Here is an 8,804-nt window from a genome sequence, read left to right on the forward strand (position 1 = left end):
GTGGAGGAGGTCCTCGAGGGTTGCCATCATCTGATGGCCCCGTGGCAGCAGTCGGTTTTTTCTTTTTCTTGGACTTGTTTAGGTGGCCGATCTCGGTACGTGTTGCGCGCATATGCTTGTATACAATAGCTTGTGCTGGATCAGAACCACTCGCAAACTTTGCTAGTTTCCGAAAATCGTATATCATGTTCCTCTCCCTTATCTGCTTCTTTGATTGAGGAGGCATTTCATCCGGGTGCTCATAACCAGTCCCTGGCGCACTAGGTATAGCAGTAGGTGTCCACCGTCTTAGCAGGTACCTTTCCGGTATGACATCATCTCCAATATGGGTGAACACCTTGAGGATGTGGCAACAGAGGATGCCGTCCTTGTCCATTTTACAACACTCACACAAATAGGAACCCTCCTCCACCCTTGCCTGCACCAAGTAGTTTCGAGAACCATATTTGGCAACAAATTCCTGGTTCGGTCCGAGCTCAAATATATCAGCACCAACTTGGAATGCATTATAACGTCCAATCAGCTTAAACTCTTCTCTGAACTTGCGGTAAAGGTCCCTAGTATAGGTTTTGTAAGCTTGCTTCTCTATTGGGAAGTTGGACCACAGCTCAATCTCAAGGTGTTCTGTCCTGTAATCATTGCAGCCTTCCTTAGCAAGGATGTGGTTCTGGATTTTTTCATATTGCTTGACGAAGTTCAGCATTGAGTTGTGTGGGTTCACATATATTTTTAGGACGGCGTTGAACCCCTCACTATGCTGTGTAGACTGTAGGAAGGGGAAGAACCTGTGTTTGAAGTAGCACGGCACCCAAGTTGACATGTATTCGTACAACTTCTCAAAGTGCGTGTGTGTCATAGCCACGTACTTCATCATTAACCCAACCCAATTGTGCTCAAACTCGTCTATAGTGAAGCTGAAGTCAACATACTTGTTGAAATCATCAGAGAGTCCTGGATTCCGGCACAGCAGCCAACCAACTTTTTCCTGAGCCTTTTTCACGATGTGCCATCGACAACAACGGTGCACGATGGTTGGAAAGATGCTCTGTATTGACTGCCTCATTGCACCATCCTGATCGGTGATGAAGTTGTCACGAGGTTTGCCATCCATAGCCTCTAGGAATGCTCCCAGGACCCAATCAAAGCTCGATGCCAACTCCTACCTCACAAACGCGCAACCCAGCATGAAAGATTGGCCATGTCGGTTTATTCCTATGAAGGGCGCGAACGGTATATTATACATGTTGGTCATGTAGATGGTGTCAAACGATATGCAATCGTGGTACGCCTTCGCATAAGCTTTTCGAGCTAAGCCATCCACCCAAAATATGTTGACAACTCTGTCCTCTTCATCATATTTTACCTTATAGAAGAAGTCTGGATTGGTTTTTTGTATATCCTTGAAGTGCGCAATTGTCTCAATCAGATCACCCTCCTTTGTGTCATCTCTACAGAAACTTGTACACAGATTTGTTATTGCTTTTAGTCCGAATGGCACCATCATCTCAGATCCGTAGAACTCTGCCATTATATGCATCATACGTCCTGCATAATACAAAAACAAACAGTATATCCTTTTTTTAGTTGCACGAACGTGCACATCCATCTGCACAGTAATAGGACATGTGTTGGCACAAAAGATAATCGCAGGAAATGGACACCTAGTTGCACCTTTTTAAAAACACTTTGCACTTTTTGCATACAGGACATTGTGTAGTTGCACAGTAAAGACAATCTAGTTGCACAACAAGCAACAAAAGTGATATACAAACAGCATGGGAAGTTGGACACCAGTTGCACAGTAGTACCATAACAGCTGTACACTGGACTGCCTAGAGGGAAACTTAATTCTTTAAGGGATATAGAAAAACACCACACCTGTAGTCAAGTTGCAGTTATACAAGATGCGTAGAAACTCCTTTTCATCAGGTGAGATGCCTTGGTGGGATCTCAAGTATTTGGACAATGAAGGTTTGTTCACAAGCGGATGATTGTGGTCACGAACAAAGTGCGTCACCTCCCATCGCCCATCTATCAGCTTCACCAACATTTTCGCCTTGCATTAAGTCTGCTTTATTGTCTCGCGTTTGTGCTTCATCTTCTTCTTACTAGTACCAACCTCCTCTTCAGAAAATATTGGAGGTTCTTCTTCCATCTCCTCACCACTGTCAACAGATTTTGGATCTGGAATAGGGTCCAGGACAGGAGGAGCCTCAGCTCCTCCATCATCAGCCTTGGGCTTCTTGAACTTGTTGCAGCAAAACTGTTGTTTTATCAAATCATTGGTGTGGGGTGTCCGTCTAGCGGTGTTCATCTTGATAGATAAACCCATCCGTAGTGCGTAGTTGTTGTAGTGATCCTTAGCAATTTGAAGGCTGTCAAATCTCATGCCAACACATAGGGTTCCATAGGTTGAGAACCAGCCTCATCCTCTCCTTCTTCTCCTTGCACAGCTCCATCAACAGCCTCAGCTCCTAGCTCAGTCCTGGTTGGACCAGAAACATTTGCCTCGGTTCTCGTGTTATCAAGAGTATGGCTCTCTGACTACAAAGACACCACTGCAGGGGCACCACGGTCTGATGACTGGCCTGCCACATTCTCATGGCCCATAGGGTTACCATCATAACTTGCCTGCGTGTAGTAAACAGATCGACCATTTTCTGTCCAATTTCCTTGTTGTATGCTGGGTTGCTACTGGTCCATATCATGAGGAAGCTCATTGAGATCAGGAGGCAACTCATTGAGATCAAGCATTTTTTTTCCTTTTTTTGGATGCTGCCACACACTACCTGCACATATAAAAAGGAAGAAAATGATGTCATCAGTTGGTAACCACAGAAAAGAGTGTTTCAAACAACCTAAAAACTTAGTAAATAGGCAGTTTGCACACCATTTTGTGACAATCTTAGTTCCAAAAGCAACATGACTATAGCATAATCTTTTTATTATAACAGTTGTGAATTTTTTTTGTTTGCACAGAGTTGTTATGTTAGTTGCACAGTTTGTAGTAAATAGCTGGCAAGAGCATGACTTCTTTTCAGAGTTTTCTGACTTTTTCCCTTTGTTTTGTTGCAATCATCTGTAGGTTTTCTGCAAGGAGCTGTTTCAGATTTTTCTGCACATAATTTGATGTTACATTTGAGACGGAGAATCCAGGTGAAAGAAGAAAGAAGAATTGCAGGACAGATTATAGTTATATGTTTTTCATCGCCGTTTTTATGTTTTTAGTTCTGCTATATTGAACATATTTAATATGGTTTGCAATAGGTGTGGGACCAGAATATATGTGTGGGACAAGATTACATGCATGAATATGTTAATATGGTTTGTGGCTTCATTAGCCATGGACAAAAGTTCTTGTGTTTTTTGCTGTCGCACTACAAATTTCTGGTTTTCGCTACAATAGATGTCTCAATTGCTAGGATGCATTTTTCCAGTTGGCCAGCATACATATTCAGTTGGACATTCAATGTTTTTTAGTTGGCTAGAATAGATGTATCAGTTGGCCAGGTTGCATTTTTTCAGTTTTGGCCAACATGCATGTTCAGTAGGACAGTTAATGTATTCAGTTGGCTAGAATAGATGTCTCAGTTGGCTAGGATACATTTTCTCAGTTTTGGCCAACATGCATGTTTAGCTGGCCAGAAAACATGTTTTTATTGCACATATACTACAGGTTTTCTAAAGTGTTACTCACAAATATCCAGTACACGTGGGGTACAATGCATGTTTTAGTTTTGGCTAGCATGCATGCTGAGTTGCTAGAATATAGTTTCAGTTGGCTGGGATGCATGTTTAGTTGCACATTTATGAATTTTTCGTTGCACATATCTATTGGACAGTCAATTTGTTCATCCTTTTGTTCATTTGCAAACAATAACTACAAGTTGGTAGAATGCATGTTTAGTTTTTGGCTACAATGCTTTGTTGACTTGGCTTTAATCATGTTTTAATTGGCCAGTGAATTTTTTTAGTTGGATTGTTTAACACATCCAGGCGGTAGAAACTTGTTTGGCATGTACCAAGTAGTTTTTGGCTTGTTTAACACATCAAATAACATCAAGTAGGGTGGTGTGCCAGATTCACCTCTTTTTTGAAGCAGCTTCTCCATGGATTTGTGCTAGATCCATGGAGAAGGGGGTTTACATATGCCTACATATATGTAGTAGAAGAAAGGGGGGAGTGAAGAGGGGCAGAGGGGGCTTACCTACTTGATATTACTGCCTGGTATGGCTCTGACCACCCTGCCCTTAGATCTTCTTTTCTGAAGCAGCTCCTTATTCTATTTTGGGGCTTCCATGGCGGCTGTGTAGGAGGAGGAAGAAGGGCTGGGGGCGATTCTATTGGATCTCCTTTCTGGCGTGCAGAAGAAGAAGAAGGTAGCATGGGAGGGGCTGGGGCGTGGGGGCGAGCTGGGGACAGCTGGCCACGTGGGGGTGTGGGCAATTCTATTGGTGGCCGCTCGATCGGTCTGTTTTGTGGCCGATCGATCGGTCGGTTTGGTGGCCCTTCCTTTTCTGTTTCGCGGGGGACAGAGACTTTTCTTTTCAGACTGGCCGCTCGATCGCACTAGTGGACAGCCGGCCGCCCACTAGACGCATCCTAAATGAAAACGCTGATTCGATTGATTGACAGAATAAATGAGACTTTTGTTTGGTGTACGCCTCGCGAGTCGCGAGCAGAGCAGACCGCACCGGCGCCTTCCCTTTCCCTGGATGGATGGATGGAGGGTGGGACCGACACGCACGCATGCATGCATCTCAAGCAGCTAGCATGACCAGCTTTGACCAATCCTTCCTTCGCTTGTTTCAGTCAAACACTCGATTCATCACTTCCTTCAGCGCCGTCCGCAAGGGCATCATCGTCTCTGCCGCGGCGGGGAACTCCGACCCAGCTGAGTCCACCGCCATCAACATCGCGCCATGGTTCCTGACCCTCGGCGCGTCCACCATCAACCGCCGTTTCCCGGTGAACGTCGTCCTCGGCAACGGCGATACCTTTTCTGGCGCTTCGCCCTGCGCCGGCCCGGCGCTTGGCGCTACCGACATACCGCTCGTGTACGGCCAGACCGCCGGCTCAAAAACCTGTGAAGCCGAGAAGCTGAACGCCAGCTTGGTCGCCGGGAAGATCATTTTGTGCGGCCCTGCTGTCTTGAATGCTGCGCAAGGAGAGACAATCAAACTCGCCAGCGGCGTCGGAGCAATCCTCACGAGCACCAAAGAATTCAACGAGCTGGTCATCGGCAGCCCCACACCTTCCCTGCAACAACCGTTGCGTTCGCTGCTGCGAGAAGGATTAAAATGTACATGAACACGACTACATCTCCGATCGCGACGACCGTGTTCCATGGCATGGTCATCAGCCTGACGCCTCCTTCCCCTAGAATGGCACCCTTCTCGAGCCGCGGGCCGAACCTCCATGCGCCGGAGATCCTCAAGCCGGACGTCACGACACCCGGCGTGGAGATCCTCGCCGCTTGGACCGGCGCCGCCTCTCCCTCGGGCCTCAACACCGACACGAGGCGAGTGCACTACAATGTTATATCAGGCACGTCCATGGCGTGCCCTCACGTGAGCGGCATCGCCGCAATGCTATGGCAGGCGAGACCGGAGTGGAGCCCCGCCGCGATCAAGTCCGCCTTGATGACCACCGCGTCTAATGTGGACAGCGGCGGCCACGTCATCCGAGACATGGCCACTAGCAAGGCGTCCACGCCGTTCGCGCGCGGGGCAGGCCACGTGGACCCCAACAACGCCCTTGATACAGGCCTTGTGTACGACGCCGGCACGGACGACTATGTTACCTTCCTGTGCGCGCTCGGCTACACCGCTGATCAGATGGCCGTCTTCACGAGAGATGGCCCGTCGACTAACTACTCAACGCCCCGGGGTTCTGCCTACCTGGGAGACCACAACTACCCGGCCTTCGTGGCGGTGTTCACCTCGCGTAGCGAGACCATCACGCAGCGCCGCATGGTGCGCAACGTCGGCAACAATGTGGACGCGACGTACCGAGCCGCGGTCACCAGCTCCGCTGGCATGCGCGTCACCGTGGAGCCACGAAAGCTACGCTTCAACACGACTCACAACACACAGGAGTACCGGGTCACCTTTGCTATCCGAGCTGCGGGGAGCATCAAGGAGTACTGTTGGGGAACGTAGTAATTTCAAAAAAATTCCTACGCACACGTAGGATCATGGTGATGCATAGCAACGAAAGGTGAGAGTGTTGTCTACGTATCCTCATAGACTGAAAGCGGAAGCGTTATATCAACGCGGTTGATGTAGTCGTACGTCTTCACGATCTGACCGGTTCATGTACCGAAAGCACGGCACCTCCGAGTTCTGCACACGTTCGGCTCGGTGACGTCCTCGCCTTCTAGATCCAGCAAGAGGGGCGATGTAGTAGATGAGTTCCGGCAGCACGACGGCATGGTGATGGTGTTGGTGAATAACAATCTCCGCAGGGCTTCGCCTAAGCACTACGAAAATTATGACGGAGGATAAACTAGAGGGGACGGGGTAGCCGGCACATGGCTTGCTAGCCCTGCCCCTCTATTTATATGTTGAGGCTTGGGGTCGAAACTTGGAGTAAAAGCCTCTACAAAGACGGTTTCACCCGAAAGGTAAGAGTCCTTCTCGGACTCCAGGGCCAGACGCCAGGGCTCCCGGTGTCTGGACCTAGACGCCAGGGACCCTGGCGTCTGGCCCCTGGACTCCGCAAAACTTCCTTTTGCGCTTTCCAAAAACATCATGGGCTTTCCCCCTTTGGCCCTGCTACCTCTTGAGCACTGCGTTGTTTTTCCCCAAAGAGGAAGGGATGATGCAGCAAAGTAGCGTAAGTATTTCCTTAGTTTTTGAGAACCAAGGTATCAATCCAGTAGGAGGCTACGCGCGAGTCCCTCGTACTTGCACAAAACAAATAAATCCTCGCAACCAACGCAAATAGGGGTTGTCAATCCCTGTAAGGCCACTTACGAGAGTGAGATCTGATAGATATGATAAGATAATATTTTTGGTATTTTTTTGATAAAGATGCAAAGTAAAATAAAGGCAAAGTAAATAGCAAAGGAAATAACTAAGTAGTAGGAGATCAATATGATAAAGATAGACCCGGGGGCCATAGGTTTTACTAGTGGCTTCTCTCAAGAGCATAAGTATTCTACGATGGGTGAACAAATTACTGTTGAGCAATTGACAGAATTGAGCATAGTTATGAGAATATCTAGGTATGATCATGTATATAGGCATCACGTCCGAGACAAGTAGACCGACTCCTGCCTACATCTACTACTATTACTCCACTCATCGACCGCTATCCAACATGCATCTAGAGTATTAAGTTAAAAACAGAATAACTCCTTAAGCAAGATGACATGATGTAGAGGGATAGACTCATGCACTATGAAGAAAACCCCATCTTGTTATCCTCGATGGCAACAATACAATACGTGCCTTGCTGCCCTTACTGTCACCGGGAAAGGACACCGCAAGATTGAACCCAAAGCTAAGCACTTCTCCCATTGCAAGAAAGGTCAATCTAGTAGGCCAAACCAAACTGATAATTCGAAGAGACTTGCAAAGATAACCAATCATACATAAAAGAATTCAGAGAAGATTCAAATATTATTCATATATAGAATTGATCATAAACCCACAATTCATCGGTCTCAACAAACACACCGCAAAAAGAAGATTACATCGAATAGATCTCCACAAGAGAGGGGGAGAACATTGTCTTAAGATCTAAAAAGAGAGAAGAAGCCATCTAGCTACTAACTATGGACCCGTAGGTCTGAGATAAACTATTCACACTTCATCGGAGGGGCTATGGTGTTGATGTAGAAGCCCTCCGTGATCGATGCCCCCTCCGGCGGAGCTCCGAAACAGGCCCCAAGATGGGATCTCGTGGATACAGAAAGTTGCGGCGGTAGAATTAGGTTTTTGGCTCCTGCTCTGATCATTTGGGGGTATGTGGATATATATAGGAGGAAGGAGTACGTCGGTGGAGCAACAGGGACCCACGAAGGTGGAGGGGGCGCCTGGTGGGGGTGGGCACGCCCCCCTACCTCGTGGCCTCCTGTTTTATTTCTTGACGTAGGGTCCAAGTCTCCCTGGTCTTATTTGTTGCGAAAATAACGTTCCTGAAGGTTTCATTCCGTTTGGACTCCGTTTGATATTCCTTTTCTTCGAAACTCTAAAACAAGCAAAAAACAGCAATTCTAGGCTGGGCCTCCGGTTAATAGGTTAGTCCCAAAAATAATATAGAAGTGGATAATAAAGCCCAATATTGTCCAAAACAGTAGATAATATAGCATGGAGCAATCAAAAATTATAGATACGTTGGAGACGTCTCAAGCATCCCCAGCTTAATTCCTGCTCGTCCTTGAGTAGGTAAATGATAAAAACAGAATTTTTGATGCGGAGTGCTACTTGGCATAATTTTAATGTAATTCTTCTCAATTGTGGTATGAATATTCATATCCGAAAGATTCAAGACAAAAGTTCATATTGACATAAAAATAATAATGCTTCAAGCATACTAACTAAGCAATTATGTCTTCTCAAAATAACATGGCCAAAGAAAGTTCATCCCTACAAAATCATATGGTTTAGTCATGTTTCATTTTTGTCACACAAGAATGCTCTCATCATGCACAACCCTGATGACAAGCCAAGCAATTGTTTCGTACTTTAGTAATCTCAAACCTATAAACTTTCACGCAATATATGAGCGCGAGGCATGGACATAGCACTATGGGTGGAATAGAATATAATGAGGGGGGTTATGTTGAGAAGACAAAA

General features: G+C 46.6%; 1 pseudogene; it reads left to right on the plus strand.

Annotated features, from left to right (window-relative positions):
• Positions 1 to 6,161, plus strand: part of LOC125516919 (subtilisin-like protease SBT1.4 pseudogene) — a 142,568-nt pseudogene extending 136,407 nt beyond the window's left edge.
• Positions 6,162 to 8,804: the final 2,643 nt, after the last annotated feature.

The sequence above is a fragment of the Triticum urartu genome, chromosome 6A (genome assembly GCF_056163025.1).
Source record: "Triticum urartu cultivar PI428250 chromosome 6A, HENAU_Tu73, whole genome shotgun sequence".
In the NCBI taxonomy this organism is placed as follows: Eukaryota; Viridiplantae; Streptophyta; class Magnoliopsida; order Poales; family Poaceae; genus Triticum; species Triticum urartu.